Raw genomic sequence first — 27180 nt, 5'->3', positions numbered from 1 at the left:
TTTTCTATTGACCTTTGTTGGAATTGTACTTTGTACTTGACCTATGGCAATTATAGTTGTCATCTATATTTTCAGTATGTACTCGATTTGTTAACTGTATCACGTTGTACATGAATCATGCCATTCATTAGCCTGTTCATTTTGATTAGAAATCATTCTGTAAATAGTCACAATACTTGAGCCCTAATTTTCCTCTTGTCTTCACAGTCTTCACGTTTGATCTTTCCTTGGACAGTTTGGTTTCTTACCTAATAGACTTTTCTTAAAATACGCATTACCAGTTACCACTTATTCAATTATCAGCCAGCAATAGTACTGTTTTTTTAACAATGTTGAAACCTTTATGTCTATAATTAAAGTACAAGACATTTTTCTCTTTAAAACCATAAGACATAAATTAAACATGACATGTAACACCATCATAATTACTTCTCTGTTACCAACAATAAAATAATACGTAATTGTAAATTCAAGGTCAGTTATATAAGTATCGTGGAATTTACACACGGATTGTGGTAAAAACAATTTAACGTCACTCACCACTTCCAAACTCGAATATTTCGGTCATGTCATAATGTAGGTACCTAGAAATCTAGAAATAGATCATGTCCCATCAGTGGGAACGTATATTATATGGGCTGATGATGTCCATGCCCAGAAATAAGAACAAGGCAAAGTGATAAGTAGAAGGAAACCGCCGCAGATGGATATAGGTAGGTCAAAATCCAACGTCCATGATTTGGAAAGAGAACTAAATCATTGTTTAGAACACAGAACATATAATATATGTTCTGTGGTTTAGAACAACGATATCCTAGATTGGAAAAACTTTAATAATCGCCAGCTTACCATCTGAGTAGTTATCTTCTTAACTAAAAATTACTGTAAAAACCTATTTTAATTTATATTAATGCTTCAAGATTTAACTTCGTATAAAGACTACAAAATACAACCATTCTTTGCTAGCCCCACTTTTATTCATATGTCGTGGTCATATCGTAGATTTGCTCATTTCATGATATGATCGATCATTTCGTGAAATGGTCGCATTTCATGAAATGCTCGAATGTCTATTGGCCACATCATGATGTGGTTTGGGCAAATCAATGATAAGAAATCGTTTCTCGATATGGCCCACTAAACGCGCGGTTTTTTCATGAAATGATCAAAATTATTTGATCATATCGTAAAATAGTTACATTAATTATTGGTAGAGGCGCTGCAAGCGCTGTGTTTATGTGATAAGATGGCGGCCGCCGCGCTGGCGAAAATTTAATTATTCGCAGTTTAAAACTTCATAGTTCATTTTATTACAATATGAAGAAAGTCATAGCAAATAATTTACGACGAAGAGGTTCGAGTACTATGGAAAATGCGGATATCTTATATTGAGGAAAAAATGCGTCTAAAATCGTTTACATAAATATATTTATATATCCTATGTTATTATAATTGTTCCTTTTTTAAAAAGCGATTCGCTTCTGGCACTCGCCGGCCGCTACCGCGGCACGCTCGCTTTGCTCGCTCGGCTCGTGCGTTCTTTATTAAAGTCTAACCTAACCTAACCTAAATGTTTTCTATTGCAAAAACCATTCGCTTCTGGCATTCGCCGGCCACTGCCGTGGCACTAACTTATATGACAATAAACAAGTTCTAAAAATATTCAGAATTTTTTAATGTTTTATGGACTTTATATATTTTATACGATCTGGCCAAATGTGGATGACCATATCGTGAAACGTTGACGATTTAACGATCTGACCAAACCATGTTGGCCATTTCATGAAATGCGACCATTTCGTGAAATGGCCACTCATATCATGAAATGATCAAATCTACGATATGACCACGACACATACATGAACAACACGATTAAATTACCACCGGTTTCGATACATCATAATCAGGTAGGTTAACAAATAAATAGGTATGAGAATTGTTCCCAACGATGAATCACAGTGGGTGAGACGGTAAATAAACGCGAAGAATGGCTAAATGTAATGATAACCCTATATGTAGCCCTGAATCATGAACATACTTAATACTGCTTAATACAATAAGTTCTTACTTACGAAGTTCTGAGTTTGAATTGAGTAATGGTTAAAACTTAAAACCAATCGATTGAAAAAATTGGAGAATACCATTGCGGTAAATATTGAGGTAACTATTAGTTATTAGTTATGTCAAAAGAAAACAGTGTTATGTCATAGACCTTGGCAAGCGAAACTGCAGTAGTAATATTTTAGTACAGAAGTACAGATTTGGCAACAAAATTTTCTCCTTGTAGCCAGGTCAGCAAAGTACGTAATACATTATGATGCATAGATCATATTCATAGTTTAGAATTTAAATCATTGCCAAATTTGAAATACGATGTTGCTTTTTCCTGCCTAATTAAATAAGAAAAACAATTTCGTAAAATATCATAATTTCAATTAATACTTGCTAAAGGAGATTATATTTGAAACATGTATCATATTGAAATGTAAGATTTGATCCAGACGACAAATGCCGACCACATGGAGCATGTGTTAGTTTTCAGTTCGTAAAATTTTACAATCGTGAAGTAGAATTAATCTCGCACGTGTACCGAAATTAATTCAACCTCATAAATACATATTACCCCAGTGCGGTCGGAACTTACAAAACATTGGTTTGTTCTGTTTCTGACAGAGCTTTACTACTCGTTGCATTATTCATTTGTCGGTTGCAGTTAATTCCGTTTTACATCTTTCTTTTTATATTGACGGCACTCTTTACATTGTAGTGGAAATATTAAGGATTTTCATTTAAAATAAGCAATGTACTCCCTACTCTAATATCTAAATTTCTTTCGAGGCATCTGATTATATTATAGGCTTTTCAGTTCGCACTATTAATTTTAACACTAGTACGTTTTTTCTTCTACATAATATGCGGATTTATATAGGTTCTTCGTAACTGTAAACTTATTTTTTTCTTACATATTTCTGAATCTGATAAAAATTACCTACTACTTGCACGTGATGTAGCTTCGCTTGACGTTTAACTTAATTATGCAGCTCCTGGTTTGTATTTATTTTACACTACAAATACGTATTTATTTTTCGTGTAGAATTTAAAAAAAAAGACGTACGGGTTGCACTCCCGGAGTGCCGGCAGAAGTGAAAACTTGATCATTAACGTTCAGCATGTTTGATATTTTGGAATGCTATCCGTCTTACGCATGGAATATAAGGGCTAAAAAAAATCCGTCTTACGCTTTTTCGATCAGGCCACGTGTCCTGACGCGAGTTTAAGATTTTATACCCAACGCCGCTAAAGAAGTTTTCACTTCAAAAATGTATGTGACTCAGTTCTTTATATAACCGGCGCTTATTTACTTTCACAAAACAAAGATGTACAACAAAAACACAGACAGACGCGCTAATGGACAAATTGCGAGGTTCGCAAAAAGAGCAAAGCTGTGTCAGCGGTTCGCGAAACTAAGAATATCCAGCTTTATTAATCAGCCGTCACATTAAAGTGGGCTTGTACTAAAGTAGTCCAAGAGCCAATTTATAACTCCCTTTTCATTTGATTTTGGAATCTTTCGGTTTTAGCTCTTGCCTGTTATGAGCAAATATTTTCTTCTAATTAAACGTCCATGCTATCAATTAATTTAAATACATTGTTAAATTTTTAACAACTTTTGATAGTTTTGTGTTATTTCAATTAAATTGCATGATACATCTAATTTGAATACAGTCGTGTGAAACACGTCATTGAGTAATTTTTATGAATAGAATATTTGTAAAAATTCTCATAGTCGTCAACATTATATAAAGCTAACTCAAATTTCGCTTATTTTAGCAAATAACATGAATGCATGAATGGTATGCAGGCCAGACCACCTGTAAAATGAGCTCTGAAGCTAGTCTGCGTGTGTGTGAGTGAAGTTCACACTTGTGTATTACCATGTTTGTGTGCTAGCGAGTGCGACTTGCGAGTGCTCGAGATGCACATGCGCTCGCGGGAGGGGCACGGCCACGGCCGACGAGACCTTGAACGCGCCTAGCAACAGCGCTTATTTATTTCTGTTTTACTCGTCTCCCCGCGTTTACTTGCAATTTAAAAACAGAACGTTTTATGGAGTCGTTACAGCAGAGAATGCGAATGTCAGATGTTCCCTTAGTTAAGACGCTGATGTTTATCGCGTCAGCGCACGATTTTATTATACAAATTTGTATTGTGACAATTCACATGTAAAGATCTAGTGATATTTTATCGCGAACTCGCAGCGCGTCCTTCTACCTTGCTGACTATTGTGTATTAATGAATTTTTATTAAATAAAAAACGAGTGTGCTTAACCACAATACCAATGTACGTATCGGATGTCCAGCGGCTCAGGGTCGTTCAGTGTAATTAACGACAAGCAACCCGCATGGTAATTGAAGCCTAGGGAGTAGGGCTGTAAGTTTACGCTATTTTATGGATTACATTTTTTCCGTTTATTGTAAATAAGCACTAAACGCTCATGCGTTTTATTGTTCTTTAATTGACCTTGAACAAAGTAAAATTATAAATAATAAATTACTGGAGAGTGTATTTTTAAAGTTAGACACCAAAATAAGACACAAAATATTTGGTATGCAACAAAATAAGAGATATTTTATGTATTTAGATTACAATCGAATAAAGCAGGATCTTCATTTTATATTTTATGTGTCATTTTTCATTTCCTCTCATCTACTAAATGTTATCTTAATCAGAGTCAAGATACAATAGTTAATTGGCGTAACAAAAGCAATGTTTAGCATAATACAAAATAAAACCGACACACGAACACTAAAGGTCACGGCCGGAGCTAGGCTACACGAGTCGGGAAATCAATTTAGCGCTATCAGATCCTAGATCCAGGCTCGCCCGGGATCGCCCTTTGACATTTGTGTGGGCGCCCAGACCTGCGCAGTTACAGGCTACAGCCACCCCTACACCCTGCCGTGGGTAGCAGGGTAGATGACGTATGTACGCCTGGCTATTCTATTTTTAGGCTATTTTATTAAAAGCAATGTAATTATATCGTTTCCATCATAAATACCGAAGTGACGAGTTGTGAATTCAATGGAAACTAAATTGATGTTTTGGGATATTTTTAGCGAGTTTTTTTTTATGATATGAATATAAACTTGACTGGTATGCCGTAAATATTCGATTTTCATGCTATTTTTGTCCAATTTTAGCTTGCCTTATTGCTGTAAAATTAATTAGGGGCTATAACATTTTAAACTGTGACTAAAATAACTATAAGCTTTTTGTCGAGCTTTTTAAAGATGCTGTACTACTCGTATGAAATTGCATGGGCAAATGAAATTTTACTTTATCTAACTGAATAATAAAGACAAATAATTAAACTCTTAATTTTGACGGATAAATTTGATAGCGGAACGAAATAATTGGAGTCGGCAGATGTTCGCGTGAACAAGATTTGTGATGGTACAATTCAGTCACGATTTTTTCAACTGTTTGTAAACATGACAGGTATTTCTCTTTTTTCGCATTTAAATTAATTTAAGAGTCAAGCAGTAAACTATATACCTATACTAGCGGTCCGCCCCGGCTTCGCCCGTGGTACATATGAAAAATAGATGTTGGCCGATTCTCAGACTTACCCGATATGCACAGAAAATTTCATGAGAATCGGTCCACCCGTTTCGGAGGAGTATGCAGACTAACATTGTGACACGAGAATTTTATATATAAGATATTAAATGCATTTACCTTATTCATACCGCTTTGAGTTAATGGTGTTTGAAGAATAATAAATAATTAGAATTGAACATATTATAATGAAGATGCATATGATTATAATAGTCATAATAAGTACGGTTTTGTTTAGAATGACATCATTTTATTGTGCTTTATTATATTCCCCTGTGATGAGATGCATCTTTAGCATATTAATAGCAGCAAATCATAATCGTTTAACTATATACCTACACTTGCATAATAATTTTATGTTTCTTGGCATAAATGCTACATTAAGATTTGTTGTGATACAAATTCTTTGTAAATAACTACATAAAATACTTGTATTATTTTTATTTCAAAGGTTTTAAAAAATCATAACCATATTATGTAGGCAAGTAATATGTATTTCTATTAAATAAAGGAAGAGACGTAGATTTTGGATATGTACACAAATATACCTGCTTCCTATCCCAACTTTCTCAATGAAGGTTTGCCAATAAGCAGATATTTTCATCACGATACAATGTCTATGCACAAGTACATTGTATTATCTCTATGGAAACTATCTGTTTGCAGAAATAATTGTAATTTTCAAGTGCTTCTGACGACTATGTAGTGTTTAGTTTGTAATCTGTTGACGTAGTCTCTCATACGATCACGATAAAACATATCGAAGCACATAGAACATATTTATTCAATGTTTCAGAGTAAATAATAAGCTTAATTAATGCTAATTTTTATTGTCATCGGTTCAGCTATTTACGAGTATAATTGATTTGTGTTCATTGAAATATTATCTTAAACAACGATTAGTTTGAGATTTTAATAGTCTTTCTTTTTTTTCAGATAAAACAACATATTGCGCCTTTGTTCCACATGAACTGTAAGTTAAACAAATATTTAACATTAGTTTATTCTATTTTATTTATATTAAGTAACAAGTCAATTTGTGAAGTGAAAATACTACGGTAATTATTCAAAATGAAAATGAGCATTACTAAAAAGTAAAAACCATCTAAAAACTACGAGTAGATACTTGATATAACTTAAAGTCGAATTTATTAAAAGACAAACAAAAAATTAAAATTGTACATATATATTACGTATAGGTATAGTAGTGATATTGGATCCTTTCAGAACCTGTTTAACTAGATACAGGGACTTATTTAGCATAATAAATCGATAGATCAATTAAATTATTAAGATGTTAGAATAGCAAATGACACATACTTGTGTATGATTAAGATTTAAGATGTTAGCTCCAGAAAGTTGACTTTCTCGAAATTAATGGCGTCATATTAAATTTAAAAAGACCACAGGACGGTACTGAATAAAAATTCCCCTTTAATTTACGCTAGATTATATTAATTTGATGAACTTTTTTCAGCATTTATACACATTCTATGACTAGCCAAGTTGCCATGGTCTGTAAAGTCACTATTCTAGAAATAAGTCTGAATATCGATCAATGAATGTAAATATCAATACGAAATAACACAGTTATTAATATATTATCCACAATGAGATGTTGTTTAAAATAGCAGCTCAATAAAATGTTTACAGGGATAGTTCATTCATTAAAAGTTCAAAGGGAACTTCGTGCGGAATTCTTCTAGTTAACCTTTTGTTCATTATTATTTATTTGTCTCGTGTAGTCGTGTAATTAAAAATTGTTACAATGTTCAACCAAAGGAGATGTCCAAAAAATGACCCAGAATCGACAGGAATGAAATGTGTACCAATGGATTCGTAATTAAATATAATATAATGTAGCAAAAGCAGTAATCCTGAAATCGTTATAGTATAGGAGCTAGGAGCAAAATAAATTAAGTAAGAAATTCGTTTAAAAAATCAAAAAATAAGTTTACTTACGTCATGTTGTAGCTTAATATGACGTTATAATAATGTTCACTTCTTTTATACATGATAATTATCATCAACACATTTTAAAAGCAACAGCAACATAATAACATCATGTTCAATCACAACATAACTGACTAAAGATTCCGTTATTAGTAGTTTTTATTTTGGTTCAAGATACTACAATTGCTATAGTACTGTGTGTATTATTGGTGCCTAATTCTGTGGCTAAGGATTGGAAATAAAAAAAAATAATAGGTATAGTATAGGAGTTAAAAGACAATAGAACTGAATAAAAAATCATTTGAAAATTATTATGATGTGGATGAGATTATCGTTGTTATTATAATTTTAATTTTTAATTGATTAATTGCTTTTGCTGGTATATTCATGTGTAACACAATTTGTTGTAGATTCGAATGTAGTTGTTATTATAGATAGGTAGATTATAATATCATTAAAACTTAATAAAATTAGACCTAATTATAAAAATAAATGAATAACAACGATATTCTAATACACAACATAACGAGTTTTTATTATTTTCAAACGATTTTTCACTTTGTTTTTTGGCTCTTAGCTCCTATACTATACAGATTTTTTTTTCAATCTTTAGCCATAGAATTACCAATAATACATAATATAGTACTATAACAATCGTAGTATCTATAAAATAAAAGAACAAAACTACAAAATCGAGTTTTTGTTATGTTGTGCTTTAACGTTTTTGTTTCGTTTCTTGTAAAATATGATATTTATTAAGAGTAACACAAGTGACAAAACATTATAACATCGTCATATTAAGCCACAACATAACGGAAACTTATGTATATTATGTTTTTTAAGGAATTTCTTAGTTATTTTATTTTGCTCCTAGCTCCTATACTATAACGATTTCGGAGTTGCCCCCTTGGTAATATTATATTATACTTCAATGCGAATCCATTGGTACACGTTTCATTCCTGTCGATTCTGGGTTTTTGGTTCATACATTTTTGGACATGTCCTTTACTTTTATTGTCATTCTTTGTATTGAGCAAATTCGTTAGTCTGGTAGTATTTGATAATAAGATTGTACCTTTTTTTTTAATTAAAAAACCTTCCTTCCTTCTATAATTACATTAGTTTTAATTTATACGACTAATATTATAAACTTTAGAATTGATAAACACACATGTTATACCTATGTGTATAAAAATTTAGGAATTTCCACTGCGGTTAAAAATATAATGGTGCATTTTTAAAAAGTAATACCATACATATTTATATACAAACTAGCTTTCCACCCGCAGCTTCGCCCGCGCAGTCAAAGAAAAACCCGCATAGTTCCCGTTCCCGTTGGATTTCCGGGATAAAACCTATCCTATTTCCCGGGATAAAAAGTAGCCTATGTCCTTTCTCGGATATCAAAATATCTCTATACCAAATTTCATGCAAATTGGTTCAGTAGTTAAGGCGTGATTGAGTAACAGCAGTAACAGACATTGAGTAACAGACAGACAGACAGACAGAGTTACTTTCGCATTTATAATATTAGTATGGATTTATTAAGTTGATATTGATAATAAATATTCATAAGATGACGTAAATATTGCTTTACGCATTTCTTTTATCGGTCAAACTTCCAAAAAGAGACCTCTTCTAAGTTGTAAGACTTGTAAGCATGATTTTTATGAGACTAAACTATTTATTTTTATTTTTATCATTGATCGTAGGTGTGTTGACACGTGTATTGTATATAAACGATGATGTCATTATATTATAGTGTACTGATAAGATAAAAATATTGGATTTTCTGTCGCAGACGAGTGTCGCGCAAGTTATAATAAACAGGTATAGGAACTAGGAAGAAAGCGTGTGAAATTGTTAATTTTTATTCTATTGTAGGTATTATTCATTTTTGAATAAATCGCAGTAATATAAATAAATCATCATTATGCATCAATAATTAACACAAGTTAAGTTGTTAACAACTTCACAAGCATTGTACCTATACTAGATGATTGTTGTTCAAGGATATTCCTTTTGTAATACCTATTTGTATTTCTTATGTGTGTGAGTAATGTTTTATTTATTCTGATCAAATTCTTGTTGTATGTCCATTTTAATTTCATCTTTAATGTTTACCGTAATAGAGTTCATATTGTTTATTTTTTAATGGGCCTGTTTTTGGCCTTAAACTTCGTTTTCCCATTCCCATTCCCACATTCCCACAAATAAAAAATTCCCATTCCCACAAATTAAAAATCATTACTATATTGAATACCTTCATATTATACAATATTAATAACACATTACCTACAATATAATTTTATAAACCCAAAGCCCACACTATGTACCTATTACTAGTTATAAAAAACGTGGAACCTCAAGACATGACGTAGATCAAGTGAGATAACATAATATGCATCCAATTTGCACGTGCCGACGTGTACGTGTACCTATGTGTGTGTGTGTGCAGCTGAGCGTGTGTGCGCGCCTCAAGGTCAAGATTGGCGCGTGGTGTGGGGAAGACCGACCCCTTGTTACGTCGTACCTCCCTTTGAAATGTATTTTTACATCTGCCGATTCGCTCAAACAATAACAATAATAATAATGTGATTATTTGACGTGCAACGGAATGTGCAAGTATGAAAAAAGTATGTCAGGCTTTGCCATTTAAATTAATTTAAGTAAGTACATAGGAACACGATATAAAAAATTAAGGAAGTAAAAACATTTTGTAAGGATTAATAACAATTACCAGTAAATTAAAATTACATTTTCATGACTGGTAGCAAGCAGTAACATAATGGTAGTAGTTTTAATTATACATACTTACCTATATTATTTTATTTAAATTGTACTTAATTGTATTATATATTACGTTGTAGAAGTTTGTAATTTCAGTTTTCCTTAGAGTTTTAGTAGGTATGTACCTAGTTACCTACATAAGTATTGTAGTATATGGGTCAATCAATTTTTAAAGGTCCCGATCATAATTTTCTCGTATTTTTTTTTTTACTTAATTTTCAGCATTTTACTATTTCATTTAGAAGATAATTCTTCGTAGATTAAGATTATATAAGCAGCAGTGCAGTTGATTTAATACATTTGTGGATTTACCTTCACGAACCGATCTATGCACGGGAAATAATGTCCTTTGGACAACTTACACAATAGTACTTTTTTAAATGTTAAATTCCCTTAAGAATTAAAACAAATTCTTCTAATATTAAATAATAAATAATATTTTGATATTTGTTCTATTTACACCCAAAATACGAAATATTTTTATTAAAATTGAAACGAATGATGTCTTTTGAACAACCAAATAATGTTTCATATATAAAAAAGTTTCAGTAAAGCGGAAATAGTGATATTTTTTACAAAAAATTATTAAGGCGAGGTTGTTACGTATCGCATTATTGATTTTACTTAATTAAAATGAACTGATTCTCGATATAACTGAATGAATGAAGTATAATGTGATTTTCATATGGGGACATCTTAGTTGTAGTAGTAGCGTCTTGATTTTTGAAATGTTAAAATTACAATTAAACTAGACATAAAATCGCGTAATAAAAATGTGTTCCCGAAACAGCCGAGTAATAAACAAAACATGAACTATTTAACTGTTAAAGTATAAGTTTTATATAATTATTGTCCTAGGTACAACCAAATTGTCCATGGTACAACCACTTTGGTTGGCCCAGTGACTGGTTGTCCGCGGGACATTTTTAACGTTTTGAGCCGCCAAGCAAATACTATTGTTATTTTATATATTAATCTCAGCTCACACTAAATTATAGACGAAAGCGCATCTCGTGTAGTATAATTGATAACAATGCATCAAGTACTTATGCTTTAATCACAGTTGTCTGACGGACTGACAATAAAGCCACCCCACACTCACCAACATCGCTCGGACGACTGTTGCCGTGATTTTATACAAATCAAAATGGCGTTTGAGCCCGACAGTTAATTGTTGTGTTTAGCTTGTTGTTTAGGAATCTACCGCGCCATTTGTGTTTTGTTTCCATAACTAAATTACGGTTGTCTGTGAGACCTGTGCCATGTAGATGATTTATGGGGACAAAAGTAAAATGCCTGAAAAACGTATTATATCCAATAAAAAAAAAATATTTGTATGTTTTTATATCAATAATCATGAACTGAATCAAGAAGTCTATTTGGTATTTATGGTCGTGATAGTATGTGTTCGTGATGCGAAGTTTGTTTATGCATAGTAGCTTGGGGACAAATGTGATAGTACTGGAAAATTGCATTTAGTCTCTGGACAACCATGAAACTACGCACAAATTAATAAAGCAAGTAAAATATTGTTCACAATAATGTTAGAAAATATTAAGAGGAATATAATTAAAACCAATTTAACTCTTTCTGATTTCATGTTTATTAATTATCGTTCAGGGACATGATGCGTGTACCGTCGGACCATTAAAAGTTGATCGACCCATATAAGAACATAATATTTATTTTTGCCTTATGAAGAAGAACACAAGGATGCATACATGTGTGTTTTTTGAGAATTGTTATGTACAATTATTAATAATAAGTGCGTGATGGTTGAAAGATAATTCTTATTAAGTTCCTAAATGACGCAAGTGTTAGGTAAACTTTGACGTCAAAACTGGTTTGTTTTATATTCTTGCTGACGCACCATACATCTCAACCAAGATATTATTGGTAAAGATTCGTTGTATCTTTATAAAAACTCTTAAATCGAGAGACTAGAGACCTCTTTATTCAGTATACGAAATCAGAGTGAGTAGAGTAGTAGTAGAGTTAAATTTAACTTGGTTCAGTTGTAACGCCACAGGTGGCTCTGTAAACTTACAATTCGTTTCTTGAGTTTACACAATAGATGTCGCTAGTGTGCCAGTTTCATCTCTAGTTTTCAAATTGTTACATGAAGCCTGAAGGGGCTTAAAATATAATCTATTTGTATATTACGAAAATGTTATAAAATTATTAGTGTATTAGTAATTATTATGAGTTCGGGTAATTATTTGGTTTGCATCTTTTTAGTGTAATAAATATATGTATACATGTCGTATATATGTCGAGTTGTATTTGTGAAATAAATTAAAAAAAAGAGAATTTACTTCTTGTCACCATATTTTTTAGTTCATAGAAACAAACATCAGACGTATGAAGATAAATACGTACCTAATATAGCATGTATGATGTAGCATAAAATTTGGTTGAGAAATGTGGTGAAACACAATTAAATAACTTTCTTAACAGAAATATACGTTAACATGCATTATTTGTATTATTTAATTTGAAAATAAAAGCAAGAATTATAACTTTGCTACATGAATAATGTGCAGAAATGTTCGGATTGTTTTAATTGTTGACATGATATTTAATTATACCATTATTGTTTTATTAACATCATTGTTACTACCTTAATGTAATTACGTGTCATGTTTGTTAGCGTAAGCGAATTTACAGACAAAAAAAAGTACGAAGAAGAAGCTATCAACTCGAAGAAATTACCACTTGTAATGAAGCCTGAAATCTCCATTCTAGAAGATTCTGGAAAATCATTGAAACCTAGTCCCAGGACTATCGAACGACCGGGTGCCACGCTGTGCTCTCTCGGGATTAGTGGCGAGTGAACACAGCTGGTGGTATCTCAGTTGTTCCGTAGTTCGCCCCGCTCCCTGTTCCTGGAAACTGAAGAACGCAAGAACCTTCAAGACGCTTCTAGAAGATTCCAGAATTATCCAGTCTCCTGTTCGTTGCAACAATTAGTAATCAGATGAATCAGCTTCATTACCAAGTTTTAAATTGGGTTTTTTGTATATTTAGATTTAAGTTTAAATAATTATTTTGATTGTAATGGTGTTGATATTAATATAGAAATTAGAAATAGAAAGATGACCACATAGAAAACTAGACTTTATGTTTGTTATTGTTACGGTAGTATTTACAATTTGAATAATTAAGTACCTACCTATTAATTATTATATCCATACTTAGATTTAATTTTTCCTATTATAGAGACCATAGATTAGCTATCGACTACCTATATACCTAAGTGTACGATTTCTCATATTCAGCCATGTACTAACATAAACAGATTCTTGAATAATCTTTCATAATTTATTTTATTAATTTATTTATTTAGATAAGCCTAAAATAGATGTGATTTTAAACCAGAGAAAGTGAAGCTTGGACTTTTTAATTTTTATGGTTATTATTGTGTGGTGGGGCTAGTTTATTAGTAGGTATAGGTACATAATATATTATTCAGTGTCTAATATGTGATAGTTAAGTTTAATAATTAATTTTTTTTTAATTATTGTACGTTCAACACATCTACAATCATTGAGGTTTAAAAAAAGGTTTCACTCGGCAACATAATGATAATTTCTAACCAACGTTCTTTAAAAAGTTTAATTAAATAACTATTACACGAAATCAGACAATCTAAAAAGCATAATTTATACAAGAATTACTCTGCAACTTTCCTTTATGAAAATAATCGCAAATGATTGCATTATTTTAACCATCTCGGCAAAGAATACAAAAACATAACACGTTCTCACGAAGACGTCACGTGAAATTGTCGTAAGTTCCTCGGAGAAAGTATTATTTACCGTTTACTGGATATTCTTTTATATACCCGAGTGTTAATCGAGTTAGAGAAAAGACGTTATATTGATAAGTAGTGGCGAATGCAGAATGTATGGGAGAACTTCTGTTGAGTTATTGTGTATCGTAGGTAATGCTAATTATAATTGACACAAGAACATAAATGAAATAAGGTTGTTTTAAAGTAGAAATACCAACTTGAAATTAAGGGGCCCTGCTCCGAAATGTATGTTTCTAAATCATGGTTTTTGGATAGAAATCATCATATTTAAAATCCTAAAAAAATATATAGCACAGATAAACGTTTGATCTAGTGACTTTTTTGGATAAAAACACAATATTAAACATTTGACTCGATCAAAAAAAAATCAGAAGTAACATCGATTTTAAAAGCATAATCAGTTTTATGAGAATTAGGGGAACGCTATGTTTATGAAAATTTGACATTTCATTTACTAATCAGGTTTTACAGGGAAATTTTTGGATAGATTTTTAATTTAGCCCTTATTTTTTTCTATATAAAATATAATACGTAAAATGCGACTCGCGCGCACCACGTCAGTGCAGCCAGAGTCCAGCCGGACGTTATCGAGGGAGGACCTGGGGGGTAACCGGCACCTTTAGAATAACAGTCTTATTATGGGTACGTTTTGTTGCGTTCACAAAATAATCTTACTTTTTTGGCACCGGGACCTTCTAAAACATATGGAAACCAATTGCAACAAGACTGTTTCGAACGGTTTCGAGACGTCAATCGAAAAATTGGAACCGGCACGCTCTCTTTGACATTTAGCATTCTTGTTATAATGTCAATAATGACAGTTTTAAGCAATTTTAGTGAAGTTGTAAATATGGAACTTTTATAACATTATTTTGAATATTATTAAAAGAATACACATCAAATTTAAGTGAAACGTATGTAGTTGGAAATCTATTTAATAAATGAAGCTTTTAAAGAAGATAATACATTTATTATATTAAAAATGCAAAATTAACATAACTACATCGGGTTGTTCCAAGAAAAGGCTTCAAACCTTTTGATTTAAGAAGAATCGTGTAAATAATTTATTATTGCGAAGTGCGCAATCATCACGAGTCTCTATGAGATATGGGGGCATCATATTATGAACAATCTTAAAATACAATTATAACCTACAGATTTATCTGTGTAAGATAAAAGTAATGTAAGTACCATACCCAATGCAAATCTTAAGAGTATATTTAAAAATACGTTTGTTTATGTACACATTCTCCACTTGTTATTTCTCTATATAATAAAATGCAACCCTAACTACTTACTTATTCTCTAAACATAAATTTTATCTAATACCTACTTAATGTAAATCTATAAAAGATTGTTTATTATTTCTTCTTGATTCAATTTATTTTATCATGTTATATTATTTATATAATAAAACACTTAAAAGTAAATCTACACTCAAATGCACTACCCATATTATACTTATGTTAGGGATCTCATTTAATTTTGAGAAATAATACCATTATTTATTTCCAGATTCTACAATCAATTCCGAGCACTAGGGATAAGATTACCCAGCGTAACCACATGGAAGCATTGATAGTATTCAAGAAGCTATAAAGTGCCAGCGCAACGAATATATTTTTTTCAATAGGAAGCAATATCATGCTTTAAATGTATTAGTGCAATTAAAAACATATTTTATAAATCCAAAATCTTTATTTAGTCCTTTTTATTTATTCATTGACAAAACATTTGCTCCTTTACTTCTCTTGATAACATTTATATATAAAAAAATGTAATAAAACATGGAATTATTTGAAAATAGATTCAATTCTATTTTGATTAAATATTAATAATTAGGTATATTACTCAAATCCAAATTTGTAAGTAAATAGCATATTAAAAAGACCCTTGATTAAAAAAATAAAGTCTTATTTATAATACCAGCCTTTAAAACTTAAAATGCAATAAACAAAAACTTTATATTTACATCACAATGAATAATTCCTACACTAACAGTTTAATGGTATTTATATTTTTATTTTAAATTTAAATCAATTATTGTATTTGCATAATATAGAGTAGATAAATAATTCAAAAACTTGCAGTACTTATGTATACTTTTAATTTCATTTTTATTAAACTTAAAAGTTAAAATGAAAACAATGTAGGTACTATATTAATGTACAATTAAATTTTTACATTTTCTTTGAATATTTTAAGTGTAGACATTGTGGCGCCTCCCCCAACTTGAAGTTCTCACTACCACATGATCATCTCCCAAGCCGGTACTTCCTTGTTCAATGTTTGGGCAAGCCGGCAATCAACACAACTGTGAAAGATAAATTGGATTTAAACTGATTCTTTGTTGCTTTAACATTTAATAAGTACATTTAATATGTTTACTTTTATTATTAAAGGGCTTGTCATGGTGTATGTAATTTAAGATGTTTTTTTAAACAATGTCGGTATAGTTTGTTAAATAATAAATACTTTATTTGTTAATCATTTTTCAAGTATTTTAACATTTTAGTTGTTTATCTTGCAATTCTTAATATCGTATTAAAAAAAAGTTAAATGTGTAGGTGTGTAATTCCCACAGGTAATTCCTTACAAAACTGTTAATATAAGTAGCTTCTAACCAAACATAGATAGGTTTGCTTATAAATTAATATAAATATTTACTTTTGACCAGCTGCTCTAGTTTTTGTGAACTCCCAAATCATTTGCACTTAAACTTTCAGCAGAGAATTCTATCAACTTCGTCTCATCATAACTTTTACCTCGTTGGGAGTTATTCATGTACCTATCTTTGTCTTTGTAATTTCGGGGTCAGGGAGCTTCGCGCACTCTGCACAATGTTCTGCTGTAAGTTAAATAAAAATTACTTCAATTAAGTAACAATAATCAAAACAGACGAAATTATGCAAAAACCAAAACTTTATTCGTAAAAATATATCTCTGTAGTCTGTTATCATAAATCGTCCTTACTCGTACTTTATCTTACCTTGCTATTTCAATATTGCTTTTTCGCACTTTCTCATTTATCCAGAGATGAGATTCACATATTTAAGTTTATGTTTATCTGAAATTTTAGATAATAATATGAATTATTAGGACAGTGACATGACATTTTGATTTTTGACGTTTAATGTTCGATACAAATCATTACGACTTGGCCTAAAAGCCTCGTAGCCAAGCCATTAATCTTAAAAAAATAGACAAAACTTCGGAATTCATTCGCTCTTTGGACATTGTAGGCAATCGTATAGTAATCATGTTGAAAAGGCTCCCGGTACCAAAATAAAGTAAGATTATTTTGTGAACTCAACAAAACAAGGTTGTTATCATAAAAATGGCGGTGATTGAAAATTAAACGTCAAAAATCCAAATGTCATAATCACTGTCCTCGTATTATTATCTAAAATTTGGATAAATCAAATTGAAAAATTGCGAAAGATAAGTAATATGCATTAAAGAATGCATGAAAGAGGCATGAAAGAGCAATTGAAATAGCAAGGTAAGATAATATACGAGTAATAAATATATCTAAAACATTGGACGATTTATGATAACACAGATATATTTTTACGAATAAAGTATTGGTTTTTGCATGATTTCGTCTGTTTTGATTATTGTTAATTGAAGTAATTTTTATTTAACTTGCAGCAGAACATTGTGCAGAGTGCGCGAAGCTCCTTGACCCTGAAGTTACAAAGACAAAGGTACATAAATAACTCCCAACGAGTTAAAAGTTATGCTGAGACGAAGTTGATAGAATTCTCTGAAAGTATAAGTGCAAATGATTTGGGAGTTCACAAAAACTAGAGCAGCTGGTCAAAAGTAAATATTTATATTAATTTATAAGCAAACCTACTTATCTATGTTTGGTTAGAAGCTACTTATATTAAAAGTTTTCTAAGGCATTGTACCTACACATTTAATTTTTTTTTAATACAATATTAAGAATTGCAAGATAAACAACTAAAACGTTGAAATACTTGAAAAATTATTAACAAATAAGGTATTTAACAAACCATACCGACATTGTTTAAAAAACTTCTTTTTAGACGTTTACATACACCATGACAAGCCCTTTAATAATAAAAGTAAACATATTAAATGTACTTATTAAATGTTAAAGCAACAAAGAATCAGTTTAAGTCCAATTTATCTTTCACAGTTGTGTTGATTGCCGGCTTGCCCGAACATTGAACAAGGAAGTACCGGCTTGGGAGATGATCATGTGGTAGTGAGAACTTCAAGTTGGGGGAGGCGCCACCATGTCTACACTTAAAATATTCATATTTGTATCATACATCTAAAAATGTAAAAATTTAATTGTACCTTAATTATAGTACCTACATTGTTTTCATTTAAGTTTAATAAAAATGAAATTAAAAGTATACATAAGTGGTGCAAGTTTTTAAATTATTTATCTACTCTTTATTGTGCAAATACAATAATTGATTTAAATTTAAAATAAAAATATAAATACCATTAATCTATTAGTGTAGGAATTATTCATTGTGATGTAAATATAAAGTTTTTGTTAATTGCATTTTAAGTTTTAAAGGCTGGTACTATAAATAAAACTTAATTTTTTTTAATCAAGGGTGTTTTTAATATGCTATTTACTTACAAATTTGGATTTGAGTTATATATATCTACCTAATTGTTTTTAATAAATATTTAAGCTAAATAGAATTGAATCTAATTTCGAATACTTCCATGTTTTATCACTTTTTTTTATATAAATGATATCAAGAGAAGTAAAGGAGCAAATGATTTGTCAATAAATAAATAAAAAGGACTAAATAAAGATTTTGGATTTATAAATGTTTTTTATTGCACTTAAACATTTAAAGTATGATATTGCTTCCTATTGAAAAAAATATATTCATGTTGCGCTGGCACTATGGCTTCTTGGATACTATCAATGCTTCCATGTGGTTACTCTGGGTAATCTTATTCCTAGTGCTCGGAATTGATTGTAGAATCTGGAAATAAATAATGGTTTTATTTCTCAAAACAAAATTAAATGAGATCCTTAACAACAGATTACATAAGTATAATATGGGTAGTGTATTTGAGTGTAGATTTACTTTTATAGTCTTATATTCTATATAGGTAAATAATAACATGATGAAATATATTGAATCATGAAGAAATAATAAACAATCTTTTATAGATTTACATTAAGTATTAGATAAAATTTATGTTTAGGGAATAAACTGTAGAGTTGCATTTTATTATACAGAGAAATAACAAGTGGAGAATGTGTACATAAACAGACGTATTTTTAAATAGATTTGCATTGGGTATGGTACTTACACAGATAAATCTGTAGGTTATATTGTATTTTCAAATTGTTCATATGATGCCCCCATATCTCATAGGGACTCGTGATGATTACGCACTTGTTTACTATTTAGGTACACGATTCTTCTTAAATCAAAAGGTTTGAAGCCTTTTCTTCGAACAAGCCTATGTAAAGTTCTATTATTATCTGATAACTGTCAAATTGTCAAATAGATCGCAGTTCGCACCGGTCCCAATAATTGAGTGAACTATTACGAGTGACGTCATCAAAATTGCTAGAAAAACAAAATCAGTTTAACGCTGCAACAAGCTTGCGTTAAGGGTGTCACGGTACGAAAAGACATAGTAATGTTATAATAAGCTTGCTATAAGAGATGCCGGTTACCCCCCTGTGCTAGTTTTGCTCCCGACCACGTTGCAGTCGCCGCTCGCGTATTAGAACCGAGCGGCGAGTAAAACGGCGAGCATGTCACGGTATAAATAAATCAGTAGTTTGATTTTGTTAGTTATCCTAGGATTATTGTTGTAAATATAAATTAACTTCTTATTCTATACTATTAAACGAACAATATTTGCATATTAATATATTTGTTTGTAAATACAGTGTGGAAATTTTCGATGGGCCCTGGGTGAAAGTACTAGAAATACTGGAGATAGCAAATTTCCTTTATTTTTAAAAAGAAATAGAACTGCATTCAAAGATTTTCAAAAATTCATTTTTTTCGACCGGGAATCGAAAGAACTATTAAAACCGCATCAAAATCCGTTGCGTAGTTTCAAAGATTTAAGCGTACAAAGGGACATAGGGACAGTGAAAGCGACTTTGTTTTATACTATGTAGTGATTTAAAATTATGTTTTAAAAATTACCTTGCCTGAGATCCTCTTTTTTATGGGTTATTGAATAAGAATAGCGGCAAAGTTTTGAAGTACTAGTAGAAAGACTATTATGATGTTGGTTGATCTGTATTCAATGAGTATGACAAATATTATTTTTATGAAACAACAATGCAAGATGGCGCCGACGAAAATTTGACTTTTTTCATGATGGGTGTCATTTTCATGGTTTTTGGGGTAGCTATTAACCAATATGAGGTCAAAACTAAAATCCAAGATGGCGCCGACGAAAATTTTACATCTTTTCGTCATGGGTGTCATTTTCATGGTTCTTGGGGTAGCAATTAACGAATATGAGGTCAAAACTATAATCCAAGATGGCGCCGACGAAAATTTTACATCTTTTCGTCATGGGTGTCATTTTCATGGTTTTTGGGGTAGCTATTAACCAATATGAGGTCAAAACTAAAATCCAAGATGGCGCCGACGAAAATTTTACATCTTTTCGTCATGGGTGTCATTTTCATGGTTTTTGGGGTAGCTATTAACCAATATGAGGTCAAAACTAAAATTCAACATGGCGCGGACGAAAACTTTACATCTTTTCGTCACGGGTGTCATTTTCAAGGTTTCTGAATTCTGCTTGAAAAATATGTAAACGGTTGTAAGAAAAATATACTTACCAAATTATCGACTAGTCCATTGAATGAATCCTTCCAAGGGGGGCCTAGAGTGCGTGAGTTAGTAACGTAAGATGTTTCTTCGGAAACATGTCAAAAGTCCCTAGGTTATAAACATACTAAAACCCTGGGACACTAGGAGGAGCCCCGGAGTGGGGGGAGGGGGGAAATGGGTCTATTTTTTCATTTTTCGCTTAAATCTCAAAAACGGTACATGTTAGAGAAAAACTTTCAAGGAAAAGTTGAAAGGCCATAGAATTATCTACAAGTTGTACCTAAATCATTTTTTCCTATATCCTACCGTTTCTGAGTTATACGCAGTAAAACATGATTTTGGCTCAAACAATTTCCACATCAATCGATCAAAAAATATTTCTTTCTTCCAAAAAACTCAAATGTGCAACTTGTGACCAGTACTGATAGATTGCTCTTAATTAGGTCTATAATTGGTAAAATAAACACATTCCTCCATGGAAGCCTTTAGGAGGAATCGATTGTCAAAATATTATATTAGGGCAGTTGGAGTTACTGAACTTGATCTTTTTATTTTTTTCTTCCAAAAAACTCAAAAGTGCAACTTGTGACCGGTACAGATAGATTGCTCATAATTAGGTCTATCATTGCTAAAAATACCAGATTCCACCACGGAGGCGTTTACGGGGAATTGAATTTTATCAGGGTAGTTACGATACATGAACTTTTTATTTTTTTTCTTCCAAAAAGCTCAAAAGTGCAACTTGTGAAGTTGTGACCGGTACAGATAGATTGCTCATAATTAGGTCTATCATTGATAAAAATACCAGATTCCACCATGGAGGCGTTTACGGGGAATTGAATTTTATTAGGGTAGTTAGTTAAAAAGTTCATGTATCGTAACTACCTTAATAAAATTCAATACCTCCTAAACGCCTCCATGGTGGAATCTAGTTTTTTTATCAATGATAGACCTAATTATGAGCAATCTATCGGTACCGGTCACAAGTTGCACTTTTGAGTTTTTTTGGAAGAAAAAAAATAAAAAGTTCAAGTATCGTATCTACCCTAATAAAATTCAATTCCCCGTAAACGCCTCCGTGGTGGAATCTAGTATTTTTATCAATGATAGACCTTATTATGAGTAATCTATCTGTACCGGTCACAAGTTGCACTTTTGAGTTTTTTGGAAGAAAAAAATAAAAAGATCAAGTTCAGTAACTCAAACTACCCTAATATAGTATTTTGACAATCGATTCCTCCTAAAGGCTTCCATGGAGGAATGTGTTTATTTTACCAATTATAGACCTAATTAAGAGCAATCTAACAGTACCGGTCACAAGTTGCACTTTTGAGTTTTTTGGAAGAAAAAAATAAAAAGATCAAGTTCAGTAACTCAAACTACCCTAATATAGTATTTTGACAATCGATTCCTCCTAAAGGCTTACATGGAGGAATGTGTTTATTTTACCAATTATAGACCTAATTAAGAGCAATCTATCAGTATCGGTCACAAGTTGCACTTTTGAGTTTTTTTGGAGAAAAAAAATAAAAAGCTCAAGTATCGTAACTACCCTAATAAAATTCAATTCCCCGTAAACGCCTCCGTGGTGGAATCTGGTATTTTTATCAATGATAGACCCAATTATGAGCAATCTATCTGTACCAGTCATAAGTTGCACTTTTGAGTTTTTTGGAAGAAAAAAATAAAAAGATCAAGTTCAGTAACTCAAACTACCATAATATAATATTTTGACAATCGATTCCTCCTAAATGCTTCCATGGAGGAATGTGTTTATTTTACCAATTATAGACCTAATTAAGAGCAATCTATCAGTACTGGTCACAAGTTGCACATTTGAGTTTTTTGGAAGAAAGAAATATTTTTTGATCGATTGATGTGGAAATTGTTTGAGCCAAAATCATGTTTTACTGCGTATAACTCAGAAACGGTAGGATATAGGAAAAAATGATTTAGGTACAACTTGTAGATAATTCTATGGCCTTTCAACTTTTCCTTGAAAGTTTTTCTCTAACATGTACCGTTTTTGAGATTTAAGCGAAAAATGAAAAAATGGACCCATTTCCCCCCTCCCCCCACTCCGGGGCTCCTCCTAGTGGCCCGGGGTTTTAGTATGTTTATTACCTAGGGACTCTTGACATGTTTCCGAAGAAAGATCTTACGTTACTAACTCACGCACTCTAGAACTTTTTATTCAATGGACTAGACGGTAACATTGGGGATTTGTAAATAGCTGTCTCAAAAACCTTGAAAATGAAACTCATGCCGTAAAGATGTAAAATTTTCGTCGACACCATCTTGGATTTTAGTTTTGACCTCATATTGGTTAATAGCTACCCCAAAAACCATGAAAATGACACCCGTGACGAAATTTTGTCAAATTTTCGTCGGCGCCATTTTGGATTTTAGATTTGACCTCATATTGATTAATAGCTACTCCAACTCTTTGAAAATGACACCCATGACGAAAACATTTCAAATTTTCGTCGGCGCCATCTTGGATTTTAGTTTTGACCTCATATTGGTTAATCGCTACCCCAAAAACCACCCACATTTGCTACTTAGGAAAAGTTCAGATTTAAAGATATCATAGGTAATGTGACGAATAAAATTTATTTCATTCCGACCGTTTCTCGGAATAACATACATTTACTAAGAAGGGTTTAATATATTGCCGGTAACATAATATTATGATGTATGATAATAATTAATAATTCATAAAAAAGTATTTTATACATTTCTTAAAAAGCTTCGATATTGTATACAATAATACAAATCATTAATTGATTATTATTCAAATTGTTGTAAAATAGTCACACTTTTTTAAGTTGGTTGAATACACTAACTTACTTATTACATACTTATAGTCAATTATTATTTTGCCTTTTTTATTTGTTTTACTTTTAATTATTATTACCAATATTTTCAGAAGAAAATAAATTAATGTATCCAGAACGAGAGTTTCATTTTAAACTTTAAATGTATGTATAAAATAGACCAAAAAATTTTTACGAGAAATTAACAATAAATTATCTTTTATATTGTTTCTATTGATTTGAATAATAAAATAAAATTTGAAAAAGGAATGTTTCCTTTCAGAAAAATTTGCTATCCCTAGTATTTCAAGTACTTTCCATTCAGGGCACATCGAAAATATCCACACTGTATATATACAAACAAATATATAAATATGCACATATTGCTCGTTTAATGGTATAGGATAAGTAGTAAATTTATTTATCAACAACATTCCTACGATAGCAAATAAAATCGAACTACTGATTTATTTATACTGTGGCATAATCGCCCGCCTTCATAGGTCACCGGAGTTCATGCCGCGCCGGCTCCTGCGCAACGCTGGCGCGAGCCATCTCAGTGCCGTAAAATGCCTAAACTTTCAGTACAAAGGGCTCTTAAATGAAACAAAACATATAGGTACGTTCTATGTATTCTAGACGTTTGTATAAATTTGTACTGCTCAGATTTTTTCCTTCACGCAGCCAATGCAATAAAGATTTTTAGGGCATTGGTCATTAGGAGACTGTTATGGTAAATAAATTGTCGGCATACATAAAAGAAAATTTATTCCACATTCCACGTCAGGAAAAATGACAAAAACTCCACTATTTCATTAGAGAGAAGCAATCGACATATGTACTTGTATTGAGTTATCTTAGTGCTACTGTATAATCAAGTATGTTCAGTTTATTTCCACTGAACGTTATCAAAACAAACTTCTCTCTATTCTATCTAAATACTAACTACGCACTTTATTTGTGTTTAAATGGTAAACCGTAAAAATAATATATGTGAAACAATGACTGACTTTCTAAAATACTGTCCAAAAGTTTGGCCTAAACATTTCAACCAACAAGCATATTTTACAGGTCAAGCTGTATTTTCTTCTTATTTTTGTTTTATCGAGAATAGGCATGACGACAGTATCCTTATATGATCGTATTTGTTTTTGTAATGGAAAATGTATAATAAATAAATTAAATATAGCGACTTAGAAATCTTAAAAACATTAAGATTAATGAGATTATCAATAAAATAAAACATTGAAATTCTGAAGTTCGCCATTTTGACTAAAACACGCGTGACGTCACGCATAAGTAAACAACTCACGTCAGATGTATTTTGTTGTTATGAATATGTTGAGAATACGCATTTTTATTTATTTTCTATTGTTTCACGTATGCTTTATCGACTCAAAACAGAAATATAATTGCGAATTCACGAATACATGGTTCGGGATTCTCCGCGCCAACTTTATACAAAATTTCTTATTATTTTTTCGCTTGAAATAATTACTAACACATTTTTGAGCATTATTTTTATGTGGATTCACACTGCAATACTGCACACCACTTATAAACTTTGTAATTCGTTCCTATAACACATATTACATAAAGACTTTTTTAGTTTTCTTCGCAATGCGTACAAATAATTACGTATTTACCAAAGTTTGACGTCACGCCTACGCCATGACAACTGCGAGTTGTTTTGGCACAGATATTAAATATTTTTTGAAAAATGGCTTTAATCTTCGTTAAATTTAAGTATATTACCGAAATATAGGGTTTTTCTTGTATAGTAAACGTATACACACATTATGGAAGAGAATTTCAAAATCTTTCGTCATGCCTATTGTTATAAATATTACAATTTCCAAGTACCTATAATTATCTTTTTATATTCTGTACAATGATGTACCACTGAACTCACAAAATTATCGAATAAGTACAGATATTTAAATCATGATACCGATAGTTTTGTGCCCTAAAAAGAATGGGAATCTATATTATCACATCAAGTGGGTAAATTTTAGTTAACACTTCACAGAGGGATAATTATTGTTGTTTTATCCCGAACCTTTGTGTAATCATTTGAATTTTTATCAATTATTAATATAGAAATTCGTATTTCTGTATTATATTGATTTAGACGCTATTTTTTATTTACGCGTAATTGGAGGATGTACGGAAGCTATCTAGGTTCTATGAGATAATGAGAAGTACCTACTCGAACATCTATGTATGTATTGGTTTATATAGCAGGCTAGCAGCTATTTCAAAAGTAGGTGTTCAGATTAATTGAAAAATTATTGTAAACATTATTCACCAGCGAAAAGCTACATAAACATAATATAGTTGTTGGTTTCAGATGTATCATGTATGTATGAGAATTAGATCTCCATGTACATGAATAATCTATTAGATTAGTATTGAAAAATAAGTCGATTGCTTTTCCGTCCGTCTCATTTCGAACAGCGGTAGATGTTTAGAAATTCATATCACAACTTGTATAAATATGAAAGTCTCTAAGGATGTTTAGGAATGAAAATGGTTGTATTATTCAACTAGATATAGCACCGTTCTTATCGGAACTTCGCAGAGGAAAAACCTATAAATGTATGCACATATTATTTGTAATTTAAATCATTTAGATGCACAAATGTATTATAAAAATATATATATGTACCTACAGGATTCATAATAAAAATCCGCACATATTTTCTGCAAATTGACGTCAAACGTATTTCTTAATTTCTTGTAGTTTTATGCATATACCATTCATTTGGTAGGTATGGACCAGCTCTGTAAATTGATATGATTTTTGCGGGTATATCTGTATTTACGAATTTCTTACCTATTCGAAGGCAAACTACGTCGCAGGCAGATAGTTATAGATAGTGATAAAATAATGAACGTATTAGCTTTGGCCTTTGCTAAGTTACCCCGTTAGTAAGAGGCCTTACGTTTACGGTACTGGCTTCCAGTGAAAGTGGTTATGAGAAATATTACGTTGTTACACGCTCCAAGTTAACGCGTGTGAAGTGTTTTATTGTTGCCGACTATTTGCTACTAGCATTATTTTGATGCGCACTACCTGACTAATATAGTATTCACGGAACGTTAAATTGTAATTTTGTCATAATAAATATCAGAATTATTAGGCAGAACCATTTATGGACTAATAAAAACAGAAAGTGTTTTTCCCGATTCTATAAAAGATGCGTCGATTTCAAGTTAATGTGTGTGTTATAAAATTGACTACCTACTTTGTTTTTGCTATATTAATATAAATATAAATCTCCAAGGCAAAAGATCGCCTCTCAGTACATAACATACCTCATTTACATCCCTAAACAGGTTTTCGTAACGCGTCGGTTTGTACGCTCACAG

General features: G+C 31.4%; 3 long non-coding RNA genes across 3 annotated transcripts in view; 2 read left to right on the top strand and 1 right to left on the bottom strand.

Annotated features, from left to right (window-relative positions):
- Positions 1 to 27180, top strand: part of LOC149900614 (uncharacterized) — a 50717-nt gene that overhangs the window by 2436 nt on the left and 21101 nt on the right. The window contains exon 2 of the long non-coding RNA XR_016457716.1: positions 6557 to 6593. This is a non-coding gene — a long non-coding RNA (uncharacterized LOC149900614). The remainder of the gene's footprint in view (positions 1 to 6556; positions 6594 to 27180) is intronic.
- LOC149900617 (uncharacterized) lies at positions 16398 to 17297 on the bottom strand. The gene is made up of 3 exons (XR_016457734.1): positions 17167 to 17297; positions 16845 to 17025; positions 16398 to 16491 (listed from the first exon to the last, which is right to left on the bottom strand). It is a non-coding gene; the product is annotated as an uncharacterized LOC149900617 (long non-coding RNA).
- LOC149900616 (uncharacterized) lies at positions 17542 to 18472 on the top strand. The gene is made up of 3 exons (XR_016457735.1): positions 17542 to 17679; positions 17829 to 18002; positions 18343 to 18472. It is a non-coding gene; the product is annotated as an uncharacterized LOC149900616 (long non-coding RNA).

Source organism: Colias eurytheme, chromosome 18, assembly GCF_061535395.1.
Source record: "Colias eurytheme isolate Ceu_HAF_F1 chromosome 18, ilColEury1 Martin Lab GWU primary, whole genome shotgun sequence".
In the NCBI taxonomy this organism is placed as follows: domain Eukaryota; kingdom Metazoa; phylum Arthropoda; class Insecta; order Lepidoptera; family Pieridae; genus Colias; species Colias eurytheme.
Note: the sequence above shows the minus strand (reverse complement) of the source record. Positions and strands in the feature narration are given on the sequence as shown.